Here is an 18,889-nt window from a genome sequence, read left to right as displayed (position 1 = left end):
TCGTGACTCCAAAGCCTCCATCTGCTCAATTATGAATATCAGAAGAAGAGAAAACAAACATTTAATGTCTAATCTAATCAGCCCTCCTCTCGCTAATTAACACCCTCCGAGTGCACACACAGGCATCCGGAGGTATTGGTGGGATGGTAATGACCCCCAACCTGTGTGCACATATGCTGCAAGATGGACAGAGGAGGGGGGGGACTGTCCCCAAACACTCCAAGCCACTGTGAAGGCCAAAAAACTGAGGAGGAAAGATTTGCTGTTTATTTAAATTTTTTCCCTTTTGTCTCTCTCTTCCCCTCCACCATTTGCTTTATTGGATTTTTCTCTGGGCTTCTCTTTTCTCCCCTCCGTGCTCAGAGCACCAGGTTGAGAGGCAAGGCCTCTACTCGGCACCCCTTCCTACCAAATGGAGACCTTACTTCTATGCTGCTATGAAGAAGATGGTTTCTTGGCACCCATCCCACACTGAAACACTTGCTTAATGTGTGCCTCCCGAGCATTCAGTCATAATGAAGGCCTCTGTTCAGGACACTTGGAATGTTCATTAAGGGTCATCAAAGGCAGGGTTTTCCAGCATGCTTTCTTAAAGGGAGGTCTGTGGCCAGAGGTGGGGAGGAAGATTGGGTGGGGGAGATGGTTCTCTGTTCGGTGAATGAGTTTTGGCTCCTATCACCACTATGGCTGTAAAGATTCTTTCTTTCTTTTCCCCCCTTCCTCCACTGCCCCACCATCCTGGTCTCCCATGGCAACTCCACCAGGGTGTCAAGCAAGTCCCAGGCATCTGGGATTAGAACTGCCCCTCCCTCCCTTCCAGCAAGCCAAGCAAAGGGAAAGGCAGGCATGAGTAGGAGGCGTCTGATGCCAGGCAGTGAATAGACACAGAGCCTGTTTGTGATGTTAACAGGAGATAGATAGAGGACCAAGGGAGGCAAGGAAGAGGAGGTGGGTAAAGCGACCGCTGGGAAAGACAGCAGATCACCGTGGAAGGAAAGTTAAATCAAAGAATTGCGGTGATTGAACCAGAGCTTGAAAAAGGTCTTCCTACTGGCTTCTTTCGCACTTTTAAGTGGGTTTCAGTGGCAGCAAGGAACACAGTGGCCGGAGATTATGATGAGCATTCCACATAGCTATGGTCAGATCTCATCAGGGCGGATGTAGTACAACAGGGGAAACATAAGCAGCTAGGTACACTCATGTACACTGGATGTTTATTTTCAAAATACGGTTATCTCAGTTAGCAGGATACCTACATGCCTCCGACTGAGGCACAGTGGGAGGTGTAACCCAAAAATGTAAAAAAGTAACTTTTCTGAGGTCTGTCTAAATGGAAGAGAAACTTTGAATCAAGAAGTCATTCCACACTAGAGATAGCCTCTTGTAGGTACAAAATACCAATGAGGTCTCTGCAGACAATCATGCCTTACTTTCTAGATAGTAAAAAATAGCAGCCGAGGCAGATGGTTTTTGCTGACAAGTCCCTCAGGGGCCTTTCACCACTTTGCTGTTTCCCTAGGGTGCAAGTCTTTGCTTTCAAAGCATTCATTTGGAAGAACACTGTTTGCATAGTGTTCTGGACTGTGATTAAACCTCCCTTGCCTCCAAGCCTGAAGCCCATTTAACCTAGTCATTGCTTTCCATCATCATATATAAACAATATCTAAAACCTCTGATCAAAAACTAGTCTGAAGTATCTGATGATGAGAGCTGTTGAAGCAACAAAAAGAACAATCTGGCTTTGGTCGCTGGAGTAGGGAACAACTCCCAGCTGCTCATGGACGTTGGCTGGGGGAGGCGCTCACCCTAATGTGTCTCGCTCACCCACGAGACAGGAGCCTCGTGGCGCAGTGGTTAAACCGCTGTACTGCAGCCAAAACTGTGCTCACGACCTGGGGTTCAATCCCAGGTAGCCGGCTCAAGGTTGACTCAGCCTTCTATCCTTCCGAGGTCGGTAAAATGAGTACCCAGCTTGCTGGGGGGGCAATGTGTAGCCTGCATAATTAACTTGTAAACCGCCCAGAGAGTGCTTGAAGCACTATGGGGCGGTATATAAGCAGCATGCTTTGCTTTGCTTTGCTTTAATGTTTGCAAAGTATCCACCCACTTGGTCATGAGCCACCAATGCCAAGAGTTGCTTAGAGGTTATATTCCGTCTGTCTGTCTGTCAACCTCTACACATACACACAGAGCTCCTTGTTTCAGGAGAATTAGAACGTAACTAGAGACGGGGACAACTCACCATTTTGGTGAGTCATCCCGTTTCATGAGTCATCAAAGATTGATGACTCATGAAGCATGAAGTTTCCCCCATGAACTGACGAATAATGGATTTATATATTTGTCAGTTCATGGGAAGTTACTTCAACACACACACACACACACACACACACAGCCACCTCACAGCCACTGCGCCGCTGCTGACCCCCTCTGTAGCTCTCTCGGCTACAGATTTTCCTGGCTCTGATTGGTTCCCCCTTTATGCTGTGCTCGAAACAAAGGAATCTCTGCTCCATAACACTAGGTTAACAGATCCAATCTTCTTATCCATCTTGGTCATGGGGTGGGGGTATACTGTTCAGACCCCTGGAGTTCAGCAGGCACACAGGGCTGGCAGTTCTGAATCTAGCATTGAGGTTTGTAGGATGAGTGTGGAGAACATAATCCCCAGCCATGGCTATGAGCTTAAACCTGCTACTGCCATCCTCCTCGATTTACATTTTAATATTCCAAAATTAAATTCTTCAGCATTATTAAACAACAAGCATATTATCTTCACACTGAATCTCTTAGCTAATGAATCTGTGCTAGTCAGGGACACCATAGAACAGAAATCCCCTTCTATTGTCATGTCAGGATTATGTGAGGAGCCTTGCTCTCTTCCTGGCTGCACTCAGCCTCCCATTTTCACCTTGGCCTCCATAAAGGTACATTTTTTTTTTATTTTGAGGAGAGAAAAGCTTAAACATTACAATATATTTCCCCATCGTTGCTGCACAGTCTCCAGCACAGTCTCCTGCATGGTCTTCCACATTCCTACTACTTTAACTCAAAGCTTGGAAAGTTGCAATTAAATATGAATTTGTCACTGAGTTATAGTAATTGTATTACAACACAATGAATACTCACTAAATTCTTTGTTATTATCAATTTAGCCTTGCTTGATCCAACAAGACAGCTCAATGAGCAGTTTTCAGGCCTCACCAAATTTCCTGCCTCCAGGCAAGAGCAAGATAAGGAATGCTATAATTGTTTTTCATGACAGTGCCTCAATAATTCGCGCAAATCGTCTCTGTGCAAAATTAGTGTCCCTTCCATTGAATAAACAGGCACACAGAGATGGCAGGCAGAGAAGGACAGGCTGACTGAAGACATCAGCACCCTCTCTATTGTTTTTAATCCATAAACATCTATGGAACAAAGCCGCAGCCATTATCATTTTGTACAATTTGCATTATTTGCATTAAAGTGTTATTTGTGCAATATTGTGCAAAAACAAAAAAATAGAAGAAGAAGGAAGTCTTACTGTTATTCTCTCTTATCAAGAGTACCACTGAAATACTTCACCCTCTCACAGAACAAGGAGAATTTTTTTGTGATTTTTCATCCTTACATGCAAAAATAAAACAAGCAAAGACTTACATCTTTAAATGAGCCAAAATCCTCTTGTGTAATTACGTCAGTGTAAAACTGCATAAAACGCCAGGGCCTCCTGTCTTCCACTGTCTCCCGGAGTTTGGTCAGATTCATGCTGGTAGCTTTCGGAAGTAAAAAAACTGAGTTAAGAAGTCACCATAGCTTCTGTTATATGCAGAATCATGCCATTCGGACTGCAACAGATGATATCAACTGTGATCTCTCAACTTCAGGCAATCTGCCACACCACTTTGTACTGTTAGCATTGTTGTTGTTGTTTGTTGTTTAGTTGTTAATTCGTGTCTGACTCTTCGTGACCCCATGGACCAGAGTACACCAGGCCCTCCTGTCTTCCACTGTCACCCGGAGTTTGGTCAGATTCATGTTTGTAGCTTCCATGACACTGTCCAGCCATCTCATCCTCTGTCGTCCCCTTCTCTTCTTGCCTTCACACTTTCCCAACTTCAGGGTCTTTTCCAGGGAGTCTTCTCATGAGATGGTCAAAGCATTGGAGCCTCATCTTCAGGATCTGTCCTTCCAGTGAGCACTCAGGGTTGATTTCCTTCAAAATGGATAGGTTTGTTCTCTTTGCAGTCCAGGGGACTCTCAAGAGTCTCCTCCAGCACCACAATTCAAAAGCATCAATTCTCCGGCAGTCAGCCTTCTTTATGGTCCAGCTCTCACTTCCATACATCACTACTGGAAAAACCATAGCTTTATGTGGACCTTTGTCGACAAGATGATGTCTCTGCTTTTAAAGATGCTGTCTAGGTTTGTCATCGCTTTCCTCCCAAGAAAGAGGCGTCTTTTGATTTTGTGGCTGCTGTCACCATCTGCAGTTATCATGGGGCCCACGAAAGTAAAATCTGTCACTGCCTCCATATCTTCCCCTTCTATTTGCCAGGAGGTGATGGGACCAATGGCCATGATCTTAGTCTTTTTTGTTTGTTTGTTTGTTTGTTTGTTTGTTTGTTTGTTTGTTTTAGGTTGAGCTTCAGACCACTTTTTTGCACTCTCTTCTTTTACTCTCATTAAGAGGTTCTCTAATTCCTCCTCACTTTCTGCCATCAGAATGGTATCATCTTCATATCTGAGGCTGTTGATATTTCTTCCAGAAATCTTAATTCCAGTTTGGGATTCTTCCAGTCCTGCCTTTCAATGATGTATTCTGCATATAAATTAAATAAGCTGGGAGACAATATACAGCCATGTCGTACTCCTTTCCCAATTTTGAACCAAACAGTTCCATATCCAGTTCTAACTGTTGCTTCCTGTCCCACATATAGATTTCTCAGGAGACAGATAAGGTGGTCAGGCACTCCCATTTCTTTAAGAACTTGCCATGGCTTGCTGTGGTCCACACAGTCAAAGGCTTTTGCATAGTCAATGAATTAGATGTTTTTCTGGAACTCTCTGGCTTTCTCCATAATCCAACACATGTTAACAATTTGGTCTTGAGTTCCTCTGGCCCTTTGAAATCCAGCTTGTACTTCTGGGAGTTCTTGGTCCACATATGTTGCCCTCCTTTGGGAGAAATCTCCTGAGGGATTGTGATACCAGGGGAACAGGTATGTGGGGCCAGCCTTTCCATCTCTGTCCCTCTGTCACCACTTTCGCTCTCTCCACATGCAGTGGCAAGGGAGAGGCAGGTGGCTCTTTTCAAATATTGTTTGCTGGCAACTTTTGAAGGCTGACGGCTCTTTTCAAATATTGTTTGCTCTAGATGGCCTCCAATTGATTGACAGGATACAAAGTCTTCCCATCCCCCAGAGATACCTAAGGATGAAACCTGCAAACAACTTCAGACTGGAATCCATATTTTGTTTTCAAAAGATGATGACCCTCTGAATCAGACTTTTGCATACAAAAGGTCACCATAGGTCAATATTGCCCTTTCTTCCTGGTGGCTACAACCAGGCTTAGGGACTGTTGATTTCACTGCTACCGAGTCTCCACATCTACCCATAAACTGCTCTATGATTCTGTCAAGCATCAAATGCAACATATGTCATTCTCATTCTACATACTACTGTAGGAAAAGTATCAAATGCTTCAAGGATATCAAGGGTTCAAATAACCTGTCACTAGACATGGAACGCCAAACATCATCAGCTATTTGGCAAGTGCTTAGTTACTGGCAAATATGCATTTTAAGTATGAATTTTAGGCAGTAATTCTAAAATAATTGTTTCTTTAAAAGATTAATTTGAAATGTGGTATTTGAGGAGAGCTTTACGGATATCCTGGACTGCCAGAAAGATGAACAAGTGAGTCCTAGGTCAAATCAAGCCTGAACTATCTCTGGAGGCAAAAATGATGAAACTGTGGCTGTCCTACTTTGGATACATCATGAGAAGGAAATATTCTCTGGAAAAGACAATAATCCCGAGAAAAGTGGAAGGCAGCAGGACAAAATAGGAAGATCAAATAGGACAGTCTATTTGGGGGTCATAACCCACAAGGGGGGTGTAAAGTGTTTTCTAGGGGAAGAGGGTAACAGCTTGCCTTATATGTGTTGTAGCCCTTGTTAAATAATTACTTCCTTGACCTTTTGGATTCAGGGGTGACTTTGCTCCATTAAAATGCCTTTTTATGCAAATATGGCATGTGTGTGTTGCAGGTTACTTGTCTATTATAAAAGGGGGTTGCAACTCAAAAAAGATTGAGAACCACTGAAATAAGAGATGGATTAACACCCTAAAGGAAGCCATAGGGTTGAGTCTCCAGGAGTTAAGCAGAGCTGTAGAGGACAGGACATTTTAGAGGTCACACATTCATAGGGCTGGCATAAGGGCTGGTGGCTCTCTGGCGGTGGCTGGTGACTTGGCAGCATGTAACAACAACAGCAATCCACTTTAAGCTTTTCAGTCACAGTGCACAACAAGAATAGCATTTCTAAACTGTTTGGAATCATCTTGCATAGCTATGCAAAAGGTGTAACTTTAGGAGGTGAATTATTTTAAATTAAGAAATCTTGTTCTGTCTTACTTTTAAGTAACTAACAGAAATTAAAAAGCATGTCCATAGACATTATTTGCTGTACATTAAGCTACACAACACAGTGTGCAACAGATAATGTCTGTGGAAAGTTCTTTAACTTGAGGCAATTTTAAAAGTTATGCTATTTGTGTTACCCCAGTGTAACTAGGCAAGAGTGTTTGGACTCCTTTGTCACAAAACCATGCCATTTTGGGACACAAGGGCTAAAACATTCACTTTTAGAGTGTTTAAAGGGTGTTAGTGCCCCCTTTCCCAGCTCCTGTTGGTTCAATTTTTTAAAAAAAAACTGCACAGTTTGAAGTTTTACAGTGGGGTCTCTACTTAAGAACTTAATCCGTATTGGAAGGTGGTTCTCAAGTTGAAAAGTTCTTATGTTGAATCTGCATTTCCCATAGGAATGCATTGAAAACCATTTAATCCGTATCTGCTCTTTTCCGTCCATAGAAACTACAGTGGAACCTCTACTTAAGAACTTAATCCGTTTTGGAATGGTGTTCTTAAGTTGAAACGTTCTTAAGTTGAAGCAAAATTTCCCATAGGAATGGACTGAAAACCAATTAATCCGTTCTGGCTGTTTTTTTGTTATGTAGAGGTGCGTTCGTACATTGAAGCCAAAGCTAGTTAATACGTACTCTACCACTAGGGGGAGATTTTTTTTTTTTAACCTAAGATGACCTAAGGTTAAAAAAAGAGCAGGAAAGGTTTTTTTCCCCTGTTCTTATCTTGGATTTCTGTTCTCAAGTAGAAGCAAAATTTAGCAAATGGAGCTGTTCTTAAGTTGGATTGTTCTTAAGTAGGGACATTCTTAAGTAGAGACCACACTGTAGTAGAGATGGAAAGGAAAACATGTGTGAATGAAATGAGCTCTATTCTCCAGAAAAGCTGTCATCCATTTTTTTCCCCAAATCTCAATCTCTCCTATATGAAGAGGGGATAAAAACTGTTCAAAAGGGACTTGAGTTGCTCTTCCACTTGAGGTACCCCACTTAAAGCAAAGCTCACATTTATTATGTAGATGCATCTCTGCATAATACAAAACAATGGCAACAGGATCCAAAGACATGCAGAGAAATTAGAGCCAAAAGCCAGCTTGGCAGGATTCTCTTAATCTCCTTGCTCTCCCGAAAGGTAAGAGCCCTCTCTAACCTGAAGGATATGGCACAGGAAATCTTTCCTCTCATTCTCAGGAAAGGTTCCCCTTCCCTCATTTCAAAAGCTTCTGATAACACTGATGTCTTTACCTGATAATGCTGCTCTGACCTCCAGCTCAATAAAGGAAATCCAAGGCAATCAGACTGGTGCTTTCAAAGACTCCTTTAAAACAAAAAACCAACAAAGAAGCCTCTTCCTATACAAATGCAGAGCACTTTCTTTCCACTTTGGTCAGCTAAGGGGTATTATTATAGAAAGGATGTTGCTGACTGAGCAGATATACAAACCCCATTCAAAATGCAAGGCTGCTTATGGACAGCTTCTTGGGGAAAATGCATTTTACAATCTCCCTGTACATATGTAATCTCTGCACTTCTAGCGGAGGTCACACAATTCAGTGTGTTTCGGAGGAAATGTGCATAGGAGTACGTATAGATAAATGTGACTGCACAGAGCGGTAATAAGGTCATTGAGTATAGGAATGAAGGCTTAAGCATGTTTATTATTAGAAGAAACTTCATTAGCCTATGGCGAAGACATTAGGCATTATATGGAAGATGCAAGCATTTGGGATGATGAACATATTGCATGATTGCTCTCCGGAATGTCCACTGAGCTATGAACCGTCCCCAGATCCAGAAGCATATGTGTGGAAAACATGCATACCAACAGTTTAATGGCCTTGATTTTAACCATTAAAACCCTAATAGGCAGCATCATTTAAAAAAAAAAAAAAAAGCCAAATGATTTAAATAATAATTTAAATTTAAACATCAATTTAAATCAATCTGATTTGATTTAAGTCAAATCCATCCTGCCTGTGCCATTTTGAAATCTGTCCAGCTATTAAAAATTTGCAGAAGAGGTCCATCCGAGTACCCCACCACTTCATGTGGCAAGCACACATGAAAGAGCCTTCTCCCAGGTCACTCGCAAATTAGAGTACATCCAGCCTGGATATCCCATCAGTCTACATGCTGCTTTTAGAAAAGGTGTCCAAACACCATTAATTTTTTTGTTTTTAATGCTTTCTGTTATGTCTTTATGATGCTCTTGTTTTCGTTGTCTCTAACTTGTTCCAGATTGCTTGGCGATTTGACAAAAACACAGTATGAAAATAAATCTAGGAATACAAACAAAAGAAAACCAATTAAAATAGATGTTTGTTGTACCTTCCAAATCCAAATACAGTTGCTTCTGAACAATTACCGTATTTGCCAGCATATAAGACGAGTTTTTTGGCCCAAAAAACATGCTTCCAAGTGGGGGGGTTATCTTATATGCCGGATGCACTTCAGTTGGGCCAGGAAGGAGCCACTGCCGCTGTTGAGTGAGTGATGTGGGGCCGGCCGGGGAGGAAGGCAAGCGGGCAGGCAGGCAGGCAGTCTGGACGGAGGGAGGGAAGCACAGCCGGCCATGTCTGAGCAGCTAGAACCCGCTGCCAGGCTGCCTGTCACCCTGCGCCACTGAGCCAGCTGCCTGCTTGCCCACCCACCACTGGAGAGCCGCTTCCCCCTCCTCCTCCTCTGCTGCCGCCACCCACCCAGCCACTTCCCCTCCTCCTCACCCTCCTCATCGCTGGCCATAAACCTCCAGGGTGGGCTTGGGCAGAGCCCCGGGCAGCCGCCGCCAGCGCTGCAGCAGAGCTGTCCATTCTATATTTTGAGTGGAGATGTTGGTAGGTCATCTTATACGCCCAGTCGTCTTATAGGCCGGCAAATAATCAAATTCCTGCCCCACTAAATCCATATACATAGTGTTATAAGAAAAGCATAGGTGCACTAAAGAAAGGTGTTTGGGGAAAAATATTTCAAAAGGACTCACATGTGCTATGAAAGCTACATGCCACAGAAGGAGCCTCCCTATCTTCCAAAATTGCTTTTAAATGTATTGTTGGTCCAACTACAAACTGTCCAAAATCCAAGTCAACTTGTAGAAGTGGTGTAGATTGAGCGTTATCCCAAGTGTTATCTTGGGTTCATTGTACACAAGGCTTTCTCACCCTTTGGTCAGTAAGTCATACACCCTTCGTCACTCTAATCATAAATGAAGCATCAAATGATTGCCATTTCCCCTGGTGTTAATTAATCAGAGACAATTTGGCTCACAGAGTTCACTTTGCCCACTGTCGAGATTTAGGCTACATCTCTGGCCATTCCTTCACTAGCCATCAGCAAAATAATATAATTATGGCTCTTAACAACATATGGTTTCATCTAAGTGGCTTCAGTTCAGACCTCTTCAACCACGACCAAACTATTTTTTTCTTAGTCTCAACCTTTTAATATGGAGACAATTATAATGGCCTACCTTACAGGATTTTTTTTTGAAAGAGTGCAAAAGACAATATACATAAAGTCCACTGAGCATCTATGACTTCACCATGACCACTTTCACAACAGCAATTGGAATATAAGCAAAATGACTGCAACCCTGATTTGTTCAGGGGAGTAGCACAGATGTCTTGCCTAAAGAAGATGCAGAAAATTAATGGTCTGCACAGGGAAAAGTCAAGAGGATAAATGGACTGAGATTTGCACATCTCCCCTAGCAGTTGACTGGGGCAGAGGTCTTCACCTTTTGGCCTGCCAAATGTTTTGGACTTTAGGTCCCTGAATTCTGGGCTCTGTTGGCTAGGATATCTGGGAGGGATATAGAGCTATTGCTCTAGGGCAGTAGTCCTCAATGTTGGGCCTCCAGATGTTATTGAACTACAACTCCCAGAAGCCTTTGCCACCACCTCTGCTGGCCAGGATTTCTGGGAGTTGAAGTCCAAGAACATCTGGAGGCCCAAGGTTGGGGACCACTGCTCTAGGGGATAACTGGGGCCTTAAGGCATCCATCTTACACTTCCAACATCTTTGAAGTTCAACACTATCATATTCCTAGCCTTCTTATATACTTAAACATTTTGAACTACATCCAGAACGTCCATCCTCCATAGCGGATTTTGGAACTCAGAACTGATCTGGAAGTGGGAGAAGCTACCTCATGGAAAATTTACAAATTAATATAGCAATGTTATGGTAGAACCACTCATTTTTGAACTGTGCCACCATTTATCCTTCTTTATGCTTCCTTAGCACCCCCTTCCATCTTATCATTGGAGTTACAAGGAACAGTAACAACACAGATGACAGGCAGCGTGTGGTTGTTCTCCCACTGAACTATGAACCTTTTCCGGATCCATGAGACCCTTCCAACTGGAAGCACTGCTAGATCTTTGATAAAACAAATCTAGTCTTAGAACTAGTACAAGCATTAACTGCCACCTGATAGGAGGAACAAACATGCTGTTACATGTACAGTATTTGGATAGATGGGTTTCACAGAACCCTACAAGGGACTAAAAAAAAAACCCAGTAAAGCAACTGGCATGATCTCAACTACTTGCTCTCCAAGAGTAATTTACCACATCCTGGAAAAGTTAATATTTTGGACTGTAGCTCTCAAAATCTCTACCTAGCTGGGGGATTTGGAAATCACAATTCAAAAAGTAACTTTTCCAAGCTGTGTTCACTGCCCTGCCTTTTGATAAAAGCACATAAGGCAGCTTACAAAAATGACCCCATCATCAGATAAGGGGAAACTGGAACTTAAACCCAAATCCAATAGGACCTAAAAGAAAAAGCACACTAAGGCATTAACAGCAGCTGTTTAAAATAAGTAGAAGTTTTAAAGCAGCAGTTTGCACGGTAAAACACTGGGAGCCCTCTTAGCCATGATTTCAAAGCAGGATTTGAGGCAGCTTCTGTAAGTGAGAGGGAACTTTGTCAGCTTTCCCTGGTTATGGCTTATAGGTCAGGAAAGGTATTATGGAAGACGGAAGAGAACTGGGGATGGTGAGCACACATTCTGGTAACCTAACTGCACTCACTTGGAAAGTTGATTTTAAGAAGAATAAGTACATATAACAATATGCTAAAGCCATCCATAACTGAGCAGAAGTATTGTAATCCCCACTCAGACATGGAAACCCATAGGGCCAGGGGAATGGCACTATTAAAACCACTCCTTAAATATTATATTTGCCTATAGGGTCACTATGAGTCAGATGCAACCTGACAGCACATCACAGAGAGAGGGGGGATGATGCTTTGGAACTGAAGCATCATCCTACCACTCCTTAGTCACAGACAGCTTCAGTATCTGTTTATATCCATTTATCTTAAAACTGAATTTCCAAGCTCTCCTTGCAATGCCATAATCAGGGCTGTTGAAGGTTACTTTTTAGACTACAGATCATTAGATGCCCAGGTTCCCCAGGGGAGAGGCAGTGTCTCTTGCTGACCAGGAGAGACTGGAAGTTGTTTTTTTGTAATGTAATTTTTTCAAGTTGTAGTTAAAACACTGGGAGCCATACTTGTTCTATACACTGTCTCATTTTGCTACACTGAGGTATGAATTAATTAACCAAAAGAGCACCATTGAATATATTTTCCATTGCCTACATGGAAGAATTAGTGTATGGGTACATATCTGCGTGCAAGTCCATTTAAAGATTTGAGCACAGATGCGAGCGGCCTGTTATTGTGCCGGTGCATTGTAGAATCTTCCAGAGAAACCCGCTGACAGCTGCTCCCCTGAGTCTCCTGGACACCAATTTTTCCCCTCCCTATTTCTAATCTCTGTGATGTAAATCCATTTGCAGCGAGTGCCTAGGGACTTTTAATTCCATCGGCATTAAACGCACTAAACCTCTATTACCAAAAGCTTTTAGGATTTTCTCCTGAATCTACAAAGTCAGGTTTGTAACATGACAAACTCCACTTCTTGGGCGCTTGTGAAAATTAATTTGTACATCCTAAATGCCAGGATCACAATGAGGTGGCTATGACATTCCCCATTTCTGACGGTTAAGCTCCGGCTGCCAATCTGCAGAGGGTCTGAGCAGACACGGTCCCCAGGTGTTAACGCCGCAATTCAGCTGCGAAGAGGTTTGCTGAAGCTGCAGTTCTGGAAAGCAGGCACAATGCCACTGTATTTCGGGGGCTGGAGATTCCCAACTGCCGTGATGTAGAGGAAATGATGTGCTTATGATTTCTATGCCAGCACTTTTCTCACTGACTTGTTTAGCAGAAGCAGATGGGATGACATGATTGCATCATCACAATGCTCAAATATCTCGGGCATAAATTTGCAAGGAGGATGATGCTGGCTTGTCATCCTGCTACTGCAGACTTTCAGGTGCTATTAAGAATGGAGAGTCTGTCTGTCTAGCTTTCTTTGGCTGGGGGGGGGGGAATTCCTGGACAATATGGAACAGAGCCAAGGGAAGAGGGAAGCAGGCAGCTTACCGACTTGTGTATTAATACAGAAAATAATGCAGATGCTTCTTGGCCTTGTAGAAGCCAAGTGCTGTAACCTATGGGAAGCACATCTCTGCTCCAGCTGCCTCCGAGTGCTGCAATGTAAATTACCAAAGGCTGCAATCTACAAATTACGGAGGCAGTCCTGTAGCTTTCAATGAAGCTCTTTAGCAAAAAGTGATTTGTGGATCACAGTTAAGGATGTAATTATCAAAGAGCTGCTCACTCCAAAATGGCCCCACTGAAAGCAGCAGAACATTGAAGAAAGTTGCAGAGCGGTAATAAATAGTTCAAGGGCTCATCTAGAAAGCACAAATGGTGGGTGGAAGGGCAGTACCAGATTCAAAAGCACCGCAGTGCTTTTAGTCATGAGTACAAAGTGCCATTCCTTGCTGTTACACCCCTGCACTGTTAGGGACAGCCACTGCTGACAAAACTCTCCCTCCTGTGTAACCGAACAAACCCGCATCAATCAACCTGAGAGCCATCCCTTGACAAGTAACCTAGTGAGATTTATTTGCAAAAGTTATTTTTGGACTGTAACTCCAGAATTCCCAACCACCATCGCTGAGAGATTCAGCAAGCTGTTGTCGTAAAACAAAAACAAAATACCTTTTTCTAAATTCTTTTCCTCATGGTTCTCTACCTACTTCTTGTGTCAGTTATTCAATTATACATGGCTGCCCCAGCTATTTTGCTTTCTCAAAGATTTTCCCTTAAATACACATTGGCATAGGGCTATTACAGGCAGTTTCTGCAGTACTGAAATCCTCCCCTGCTGCTACCTTACAGGTTGTCCCTTGAGAGAGGAAGAGGTCAGGGCATCAGAGCTGGATGTGGTCCACAAGCCCCTACATGTAACAGAAATCTATAGTACTGGATATTGGCTAGATCTGAACAACCATAGCAACAGGGATGACAGACTGTAGGCAAGAAATCTGTGCCTTTTTACTCTAAAAAGAAATGACTAAGGTGATTTGTTATCCTGCCTATTCATTATCTATTCTTGTTGTCTACCTCTTGTGCCTGCCTGTGTGACACACCCAAAGCTGTACAGCAGGGAGGGCAAAAGGTGACTCTTCAGGAATCTCTACTCTCCTTGCATATTGCAGTTTTAGAGGACAGAGCAGATCAGCAACAAGTAAAGAAGTCTGCTTCCAGCAGCTGGTTCCTAGTACTGACAATAATAAAATAAATGTGCAAAATTGGGGATTTCTCTTCTCTCTTGAACTGCAGCCCCCAGAATCCCGCTGCCAGCATCTGTAATCCAACAAGATTACTTTTTCCCCCCAGGCTCTACCAAGGTGGATCTTAGATCAAATCAAGCCTGAACTATTACTGAAAACAAAAATGTTGAAGCTGAGGCTGTCGTACTTTGGGCACATCATGAGAAGGCAGGATTCTCTGGAAAAGCATAATACTGCAAAAGGTCGAAGGCAGCAGGAAAAGAGAAATACCAAATCTAACGCTTTGCTCATTTAGTATTTCTTGTGGGGCTTGAATGATCACCCAAAGAAGTGACATGTAAAAGAAGTGACACGTAAGCAGGTCAGTGATAAACAGGTCCAGTGTCAGCTGGTGTGGGCTCAATGTACACATCATCCTTTCTTTCTGCTTTAAAAAATACATGGTATAGTCAGAGGACAGCTAGACAGGCACATACATGATTCCAGGTGCTTATTTCACTGTTTTTACTTCAGCATAAGACAAAGAGCACTGTTTTCCCACCAAGGTCTCTACAATTTGTGCAAAATGTCTTTTTCATGAAATTCCTTTCCTTTCGAGAAGCAAAGCACATTCAGAAAAGGAACAAGCACAGAGTGACTGGCTGATCATTGTGTAGAGACACAACCTCTTCTTTCTTCTAACCCTTCAAAGCCTGTGCCGCAAAGGAGCAGCTACCACCACTTGTATAGTAGCACATTTTGCACAAAAATTGTTCTTCCCAATATGGAAACTGCTATCAGGTGCACCAAAAAAAATTGCTTGCCCTCCCACTGGGGTCAGAATAATCTTACAGCTTCAGACAAGGGAGGATGTATTTCCTTGGGCAGAAGTAAGACTTTTTCAAGAGCACAAAGGATGATGTATAGATATGCAATTTAACAAGCACAAAACTGACTTCAGTGCATACATATGATGTTGAAAAACCTGGCAAAGAAGTCTGGGATGACAAACAACTGTTTTCTGGAACTCTGCTGTTCTGTCTCCATTTGTCAAATGTACTAAACCAGCTCTTTGGAAAGTTGTTTTTCCAGACTACAAGTACCAAAATATCTAGGCAGTGATTCCTCATGGCTGGAGGTCTCTGGAAATTAACTAATTTTCATAGCCTTTTCCAATAACTTAACTTTCCAAGTTTTGTACTAGTTATTAGATGTCCATGATACTCTCATAATCACAGTTTACACGGCTCTCCCGCAAGCAGAGGAACCAATTGCAATGATAAACTGCACCAGGAACACTTTCGATATAGCACAAGAAAATTCACAATCTGCAAAACAACCATGCCAGTTGGAGGAAAGTTGCTGGTATTACCCAACACAACATAGTATAAGACTGAACATCCCTTGGGGAAAAAAATCCAAGAAAATTATGTTGAAAGGTCCTTAGTGACTTTGTCAAAAGCTAAGTGCTGAAGAAAACCTGCAGTAAAAATGTGTAGGACAACTGACCTTTAAGCCTTGGGCAATATCCAACAAAAGTTAATTGTGTCTAAGTTCCATTGAAAATAATAGAATGAGACTCAGTCACGACTCATTAAGTTCCATTGATTTCCAATGGCTTCACCATAGCTAACCTTTGCTTGAGCTGAGTTTTGTCTATGGTGTTTTAAGAAACAATTGCAATACAACAAGCTTTGGAGTTGTTTTAAGTATGTGATTACTGTTATATTGCCGGTCTTCTGATGTTTGTGTGAATACAACTTCTTCCAATTATAATATTTATTTCAAAGTTCTAAAGTAAAGATGGCAGCAGAGATTAATAAATATATCTTTCTGCTTTGTTCTTTCTGATTAAAGGAAAGGTGCAAAGAGTTGCAGGAAACAAAGGGTGGCTTTAGATCAAATGTTTTGGGGGCAGAGGCTTAGCCGTAACTAGTTACAAATAGCTAATTGCTTGTAAATGTTTTGTCCTTGCTGAACCAAAATTTACTCTTGTGATGAAATGGGGGGGGGGTATTAGAGAGAGCTCAGAGGGGTTACACTTACTGGAGACACTGATTTTCCCACATTTATATCTAGGTAGTGTTTCAAACACGTCAGGAACTGCTGCTTTGTTTCATGCAAAACTGAAAAGCAGAATAAATTGGTGGGTTGTTCATATCTCTGGGAATACCTACGTAGAATTTTATTATTTATGACCATAGATCACTACAAAAATGTTGATGAGATAGAAGACTAAAATGCTGCTGATAATAATAATAATGCCTGAATAGCTCAGTAGGTTTGGCATCTGGCTTCAGGGACATGGTGGCGCTGTGGGCTAAACCGCAGAAGTCTGTGCTGCAGGGTCAGAAGACCAAGCAGTCGTAAGATCGAATCCATGTGACGGAGTGAGCTCCCGTCGTTTGTCCCAGCTCCCGCCAACCTAGTGGTTCGAAAGCATGCAAATGCAAGTAGATAAATAGGGACTACCTTGGTGGGAAGGTAACAGCGTTCCGTGTCTAAGTCGCACTGGCCATGTGACCACAGAAGATTGTCTTCGGACAAACGCTGGCTCTATGGCTTGGAAACGGGGATGAGTACCGCCCCTTAGAGTCGAACACAACTGGACAAAAATTGTCAAGGGGAGCCTTTACCTTTACCTTACCTTCAGAACCTGAGATTGGGAATTTTATTCTCCATTTTGCTTCCCAGGAGAAAAACCAGTCTGTGTAGCTGAGGATAGGCTGCACGGTCCCAGGGCACCCCCAGAAGAACGAAATGACAAAACATTTTTGAATATACTATACACAGGAAAAGGGCATGGTGGTGCTGCAGGTTAAACCACAGAAGCCTCTATGCTGCAAAGTCAGAAGACCAGCAGTTGTAAGATTGAATCCACACGACGGAGTGAGCTCCTGTAACTTGTCCCAGCTCCTGCCAACCTAGCAATTCGAAAGCATGCAAATGCGAGTAGATAAATAGGGACCACCTCGGTGGGAAGGTAACGGCGTTCTGTGTCTAGTTGCGCTGGTCATGTGACCATGGAAGATTGTCTTCGGACAAAACGCTGGCTCTGAGGCTTGGAAACGGGGATGAGCACTGCCCCTTAGAGTCGGACACGACTGGACTAAATATCAAGTGGAACCTTTACCTTTACCTTTATACACAGGAAACCCTGCAAAGGATCATCATAAATCAGAATTCACTAAACAATACATAATTGTGTGGGTAGGTGGGTGGGCGAAAAATATGAAATATGTCGTATAAAACATTTATACCTTTAAAATTTTGAAATTACATCATATAAAACTATAGACAATGTAACATTACTTTAAAAATCTATTACCTTGTGCCCTGAAGCACCATAAGAAAAGTGAATTTTGGCAGTTGCAGAGCCTGAACAGATATTGCTCGTAACAGCAAAACACAAATTTGCTACCGACAAGTGGGTCCTAGATCAAATCAAGCCTGAACTACCTCTAGAGGCAAAAATGTTGAAAGTAAGGCTGTCTGACTTTGGCACATCATTAAAGGCAAGATTTTCTGGAAAAGACAATAATGCTGGGAAAGGAGGAAGTCAGCAGGAACACAGGAAGACCAAATGGGCTGACTCCCTAAAGCAGGGGTCTCAAACTGTGGCCCTCCAGATGTTCTTAGCCTACAGCTCCCAGAAGCCTTCAGCACCACCTCTGCTGGCCAGGATTTCTGGGAGTTGAAGTCCAAGAACATCTGGAGGGCCACAGTTTGAGACCCCTGCCCTAAAGGAAGCTACAAGCTTGAGTCCCCAGGTGCTGAGCAGGGCTGTTGATGATAGGACATTTTACAGATTGCTTATTCATAGGGTTGCCATGAGTTGGAGGCACATAACAACAATTAATAAGACCATCTTTTTATGCATGTTGATGTGTCTGTAATTAGCTTCAAAATTTGGGGGGGGAGTAGAGAAGTGTTATGCAAATTTACATAAAAAACAACCCCTAAAAGTTCTGAGCATCTCACCCTTGCTGGAAATGAGCTCTCATGTCGGACTTGAGAATTTATGACAGGTTGTCTCACGATGTTGAGACACAAGTGAAGTTTCTGCATGTAGCTATTAATAATGATTTTTTTTCCAGCAACAAAAACATAACATAGGTACAGTGGTGCCTGGCAAGACAAATGCCTCGCAGGACAAAAAAACTCACAAGACAAATGGTTTTGGCAATGGGGTTGATGACTCACAATACAAATACTCCTATGGCAATGCTTCGCAAGACGAATGTTTTCCGTTTTTTGTCCCTGCCTCATGTTTGCTGATTTTTAAATGTTTTTCTATGATGTTTAAAAAGTTTAAGTTTTTTGATTGAAATTTTTAAAATCATCTGCACAATATGTATGGCTTTAAAGAGCACTTAATAAACCCTTTGTAAACCAAATGTGACTTTGTTCTGACTTTTTTTGCCCATAGGAACGCATTAATTAGATTTCAATGCATTCCTATGGGAAAATGCATTTTGCAAGACAAATTTTTCACACGACAACATTAACTGCAGAACGAATTAAATTTGTCTTGCGAGGCACCACTGTACATTGTAGAGTTGGGCATGAACTGGCACAATGGTGGTTCATGATCAATTGTTTGTTGGTGTCCACAAACCATACCAT

The 18,889-nt window shown here is 42.5% G+C and overlaps 1 protein-coding gene across 4 annotated transcripts in view; it reads right to left on the bottom strand.

Moving 5' to 3' along the window:
• ELFN2 (extracellular leucine rich repeat and fibronectin type III domain containing 2) overlaps positions 1-18,889 on the bottom strand; it is a 167,780-nt gene that overhangs the window by 54,721 nt on the left and 94,170 nt on the right. Inside the window, exon 3 of one of the 4 annotated variants that reach the window (XM_078376176.1) lies at positions 3,643-3,758. The exons of the other annotated variants lie outside the window; for them this stretch is intronic. The gene's annotated coding sequence lies outside the window, so the exon portion shown is untranslated. The remainder of the gene's footprint in view (positions 1-3,642; positions 3,759-18,889) is intronic. 4 annotated transcript variants of the gene reach the window in all.

This window comes from Pogona vitticeps, chromosome 5, assembly GCF_051106095.1.
Source record: "Pogona vitticeps strain Pit_001003342236 chromosome 5, PviZW2.1, whole genome shotgun sequence".
Classification (NCBI taxonomy): domain Eukaryota; kingdom Metazoa; phylum Chordata; class Lepidosauria; order Squamata; family Agamidae; genus Pogona; species Pogona vitticeps.
This window is presented reverse-complemented; position numbering and strand designations above follow the sequence as displayed.